The 5,954-nt window shown below is 32.3% G+C and overlaps 1 long non-coding RNA gene across 1 annotated transcript; it reads left to right on the top strand.

The window, feature by feature from the left end:
• Nucleotides 1-1,201: 1,201 nt before the first annotated feature.
• Nucleotides 1,202-3,608, top strand: LOC128280528 (uncharacterized). The gene is made up of 3 exons (XR_008270623.1): nt 1,202-1,310; nt 1,779-1,862; nt 3,253-3,608. It is a non-coding gene; the product is annotated as an uncharacterized LOC128280528 (long non-coding RNA).
• Nucleotides 3,609-5,954: the final 2,346 nt, after the last annotated feature.

Here is a 5,954-nt window from a genome sequence, read left to right as displayed (position 1 = left end):
TATCTATCATCAACCAATTCAACTACTAAATTCCATATTCAAAACATACCAATTCTTTATCCACAAATCATACCAGAATATACCATTCCTCAAGCATTAATACATCAGCTAATAACTAATCAAATGAGCAACCACCTAGCTATATCAACAACCATGAAAAACATACCAAAACACATGATAACTTATATACATCATATATATCACTTATCAAATATATAATTCAAGCCAACTTAAATGGCCATATACACCAACATTTACAAGCCAAATCTCATGGCTAAAGTTATAACTCAAAACATACCAAAATGACACTAGCCTATACATGCCATATACCATATATACAAAGCTTCAGAAGTACCAATGAGTTGATCGATAGTGTAATGATGTTTCCCGACGATCCCTGAGTCTGAGTTAGCTTTGATACTCTATAACACAGATAAATAACACATAGTAAGCTTCATATCTTAGTAAGTTCGTACTAAATAAAATCGACAGTTCATAATATTCAAGTTATCACTTAATAAACACTTAATAAGTCTCATATCATCACTCAATTCTAACCCATGACCATTTATCATATATATACAAATCCACCAAGCTTCATACAAATAGTATCAACTACCACATAGGTATCATACGTACTTATACTCTCCCGTATTTATTTATTACATTTTCACCTCTTTGTTCAATACGTTAATCCATCCAGAAATCTTTCATTACTCAAGGAACTCTCACACTTAGTGCAAAAATAATTAGCCAAAGCTATAACGATATCGCACACTTAGTGCCACATATAGCTGAAGCTATCTCGAAGCGTACACTAAATGCCATATATATATATAGATATAGCCGAAGCTGTAACAGCCCGATTTTGGGCCTAGTCGAAACAGTGGTTTCGGGACCACTATTTTGAGGCTAGAGAAAATTATTTTAGTATTATTTTATGTGTTATAATATGCATGTAAATTTTGGTAAGCTAATTTTAGCAATTTCTAGTCCAATTTCGAAAAAGGACTAAATCGCGTAAAAGGTAAAAGTTGTGTTTTAATACCTAAAGGTGTTAAATTGCCTTGTATCTTAATTTGGGGGTATTTAAAGTGAAATTAGGCCATTGAAAGTGTGATGGCCAGCCATGGGAGACAAAATTGTTAAAAAGTCAAAATTAGGTGAAATTTGGTCACCAATTTTGACTAGTTTTATTATTAACAAATCAAAAAGAAAAAACTATCATTTTTCTCTTCTCCTTCACCGAAATATGCAGCAAAGAAAGGGATTTGAAGCTGGAAATTTTCAGCAACATATTTCCCTTGCTTGTAAGTGATTTTAATGTCATTACTTGATTATTTTTACATTTTTGGAACCCCTAAAGCATGAGCTTTCATAAAAGGGGACTATTTTGCAAAATGATGAAGAGTCTAGAGTTTTGCCATGAGAGTAAATGTGTTGTTTGCTGTGTTTTTATGGAAGATTATGAGTCCTAGTTGTCTAATAAACAACTTTTGTGAAAGAAATTGCATGAAAACACCTTAAAAAATGGCTAGATTGCTAAGTTGTAAAATGAGTTGTAATGTGTAAAATAGTTGAAATTATGAGTTGCTATAGTTATGAAAATGGTTCATCTAGACTCAAGGAGTAAAGAAATGTGATAAAATTATTTTACGAGCATTGGGGCAAAAGTGCAAATATGCAAAATTTTAGGGTCAAAATGAAAATTTGTAAAATATGATTTTAGACCCATATGAATATTGTGACTAATTGGTAGGCTAAATGTGATATTATAGATCAAGGAAATCGAGATTTGGACCTATAACGGAAAGAAATCGATTAAGGGATGATTATGTCCTTTTCACCTTTGTGGTATCGAGGTAAGTTCGTATGTAAACAATACCATGCTATACATGTATTTAAATGTTATCATTACATGAATTATACAGATATTAAGTGTATGTGATTAATAGAAATATGATAAAGATAAAGCCTTAATAGACGAGGAAAAATCCCGTTTGAACCTTAGGAATAGAATAGGATACGAGTGACATGTCACTAGGAATTATGAGTCTAGATGACTAGCTCGGGAGTGAGCATTGAAATGTCATGAGATATGAGGTAGCTTTAGCTACAATTGAGGGACTTATGTGCAAAGGCTTTTCCGAGTATCCAATTAGTATTCCAAGTGTTCAACGGGCAATCCGAGGAAAGAGTTGATGATGGTCCCAATGAGGTAAGTCATTGGTGAGTATGCACTTGAGTTATGTTACGAGTTGTGTAAGTATGTATACTAAGCCTATGAGAATGCCTTGATGTGTGATGATCTATGATGCATAATATGTGTTTTTACCATGATGGATGAAATGATGTTGTATTAATTTTGTGAACAATGATCATGAATGAGTAACTTAGCCTTGACAGATTTGAGTTACTGCAGTAGTGTAATTTTGAAAATACATTAAAAATAGTAGAAAATGAGTTAGAGGCAGAATAAAATATGGGATTAAATCTTAATGAGTCTATTTTCACATGAAAGAAACAGGGGAAGAAAAAGAAATCTATATTGTGTGATATTTGAATTCTTGTAAAACAGGGTCTGAATGAATTCGAGATCCCCTATTCTGACTTTAGAAATTCACCATAAATTGTACAAAAATTATTAAGAGTCATAACTTACATGAATGGATTCCTTATTGAGTCTATTTTTAAGGAAAACAAATGTCATGGTCATTTCAATTCTGTACAAGGAGAAATTCGGTTTGTAGTACACAAGGGTCAGAGTAGTCATACCCTGAAACAGGGGAAACTTTAACTAATAAACTGTACTAAATGGCTTGACCAAAAATTCTAGAAAAAAATTAGTAAGTATACATATGAGTCTAGTTTCAAGAGAGATAGACGAGAACATTATTCGAATCTTGTACTATGAGATAATTGAACTTTAGTATAGAAGGGTTGAAACTGTTAGATAGTGAATCAGGAGCAAACTTGAGGAATAAAATGTACTAATTGGCTAAGTAAAAAATTCTGAAAATTTTATGAAAGAAAGATAAATGAGTCTAGTTTCAAGGAAAATTAACAGAACTTAATTTGGAGTTTCGTAGCTCTAGATATAAATAATTTAGTGACTATTGCTCAGGAAGATAGCTTGCAGTGAACTTGAGAATATGTTGTAAACATTGATAAAACAAGTTAATGAGTTACTTATTGTTTTCATATGAACTTACTAAGTGAAAGCTTACTCCCCTTCTTTCCCATGTTTTCTAGAGTTTCCAGGTTAGCTCGGGTTGGAGGCCGTCAGAGATATTATCACACTGTCAAGTTAACGCTATCGGCGTAAGTAAACTCAAGTGATTCTAGTCTATGGCATGTATAGGGTTTTAATGTGAGTATGTAATATTATGATTTAGCCAAAGACATTGGCTTGTTATTAAGGTAGTATTAGTCATGTAAATTGGCCTATGTCGGCTAATATTGTTATGGGCCCATATGATTATTCTTATGCATGTATGTTATTATCTCTTGTGATGTGGCTTACAACATGTATGCCTAGAGATTGAATTGAGATTCATTGATGAGCTAATAACTAATGCAGGATTAAGTGATTGGTAAATAGTTAATAATGCTTCATGAATGTTTTGTGGATATGATTATGCATGCTTTGTGATAGGCATGAGGTTTGATGACATGTTGATAGCTATAGCATTAATATGGTAAAGATGAAAGAAAAACTTATTGTAATGGTTGCATGTGAAATTACCATGGTCATGTCATGTTAGGAAGGTTTAAGTGCCTAATTTTGCCATGTTGTATGCTATTGTATAAGTATGCGTGCATGTGTTGTGAGTGTGACAAAATGGCTTGGAAAATAGCCTTGTATTTGTCCAGGTTTTGGACATGGGTTCGGGACATGGGCGTGTCCTTAGCACCCGGGCGTGTGTTCTATACCTACACGGGCGTGTAGAGCCTTGATACAAGAGATTTCCTAAGTTTTTCATGAGTTCTTGGTTGGGTCCCGAACCACCCCGAATGCATGTGTTGGGCCTCGTAAGCTCGGATAAAGGACAGATTGCATGTGAAAAGAAAAGTTTTTAATTATTTGAGATTTCATGGCTCTGTTTAGTATGGAAGTGTTAGTAAAAGTCAGGTAGCACCTCGAACCCCGTCCAGGCGTCGGATGCGGGCGAGGGGTGTTACAGAAGCTATTCCAATTCACACACTAAGTGCTTTATATAGCCGAAGCTATCTCAATACGTACACTAAGTGCCAAACATTATCGATTCATCGTCGTAAACAACCATCATTTCATATATATAATTTATGCAATATTAACACATTAAAAACATAATTGTAACAATGCTTATCACGTACAAACTTACCTCGGACGTAAAAATGACGAAACTAGTCAATTAATTGAGTATTTTGTTCTTGCCTAGATCTAAGTCCGGGTTCCTCTTATATTGATCTATAACAAATTCAACTCATTTAATCACATAATCTTTCAATTTAGTCCACAAACACATATTTGGACATTTTTACATTTTATCCCCTAAGTTACACATTTATCCAATTCAATCCCTACTTCAAAAATACACAAAATTCACAAAATTCAATGTGACCCATGCGTAGCTGAATTCTCTAAAGGTCCCTAGTAGCCCATATTTATTATTTATTTCACAATTTAACCCCTCAATTTATACTTTTCTCAAAGTAATCCCTAATTGACTTTTTTGTCAAAAATCACTCTACAAAACATGTATATTAAACACCAAGTTTGCATAATTCATCATCAACATCATAAAACTCATGGATTCATCAATGGCATTTTTCAAAATCACTAACAAACTCAACAATTAAGGTACAAGCTAGCTAATACTCAAAGCAACAATAAAAAAAAAGTAGAAATCATCAAAAACCGAGCTCAAAACATACCTCAATCAAGCTATGCAAGTGCCGAATATCAAAGCCCTATTTTAGCTTTCTTCTTTGCTTCGTTCGACCATAAAAGATGATAATGGAACCATATTCGATTTTGATTTTACTTAATTATACATTAATTCTATTATTACCATTTTAACCTTTGTTTAAAACATCATAAATCATTTAATGAATGGCTATTCATGTCAATTTCCATTATCCATGGTTTATTCACAACATAAGGACTTCACCATTAATGAATCGTTGAAATTAAGCACTTAAACAATTAGAATATCAACTTTGCATTTTATGCGATTAGGTTCTTTTGTCAAATTAAACATCCAAATGATGAAATTAGCATACAAAACTTTCACACACATCTAATTTCATGCCGTAAATATCAAAAATAATATTAAAAAAATTTCTAACCTCGGATTTGAGGTCCTGAAACCACTGTTCTGATTTAGCTAAAACCGGGATGTTATAATAGACATGTATATATATGATATAAAGTAATTCCCCTACATACATATATAAACATTAAACGCATATATATTATATAATAAGACCTTACACACACATATATATTGTATATATAACAGAACCATATAAGCATATATTTTATATATATAACAAAATCCACGCATATATTATATATATAACAAAAACCACGCATATATAGGTATTCTGCAGGGGCGAAGCTAGAAAATTTTTTTAGGAAGGCCGAAATTAAATTGTAATTTTTACAATAATAAAAATGCAAATTTTAAAGGATTAAATCAAAATTTTATCATTTTTAAGGGGCCAAAGTGTAATTTTACCTTTACTAATGTAAAATTTTAAAAATTTTAAAGGGCAAATTTTCTAGTTTAGGGGAGGCAGGGTCCCTACCAGCCTCTTAGATTCGCCCTTAGTATTATGTATACAGCAAGACCTTTTTACTCATATTTATATATTATATTTATAACAAGACCATGCACACATATTTATATTATATATACCTATTTATTAGTACAATAGTTCACACAATTGCTCGCACCTACTAATATGCA

This window comes from Gossypium arboreum, chromosome 9, assembly GCF_025698485.1.
Source record: "Gossypium arboreum isolate Shixiya-1 chromosome 9, ASM2569848v2, whole genome shotgun sequence".
In the NCBI taxonomy this organism is placed as follows: domain Eukaryota; kingdom Viridiplantae; phylum Streptophyta; class Magnoliopsida; order Malvales; family Malvaceae; genus Gossypium; species Gossypium arboreum.
This window is presented reverse-complemented; position numbering and strand designations above follow the sequence as displayed.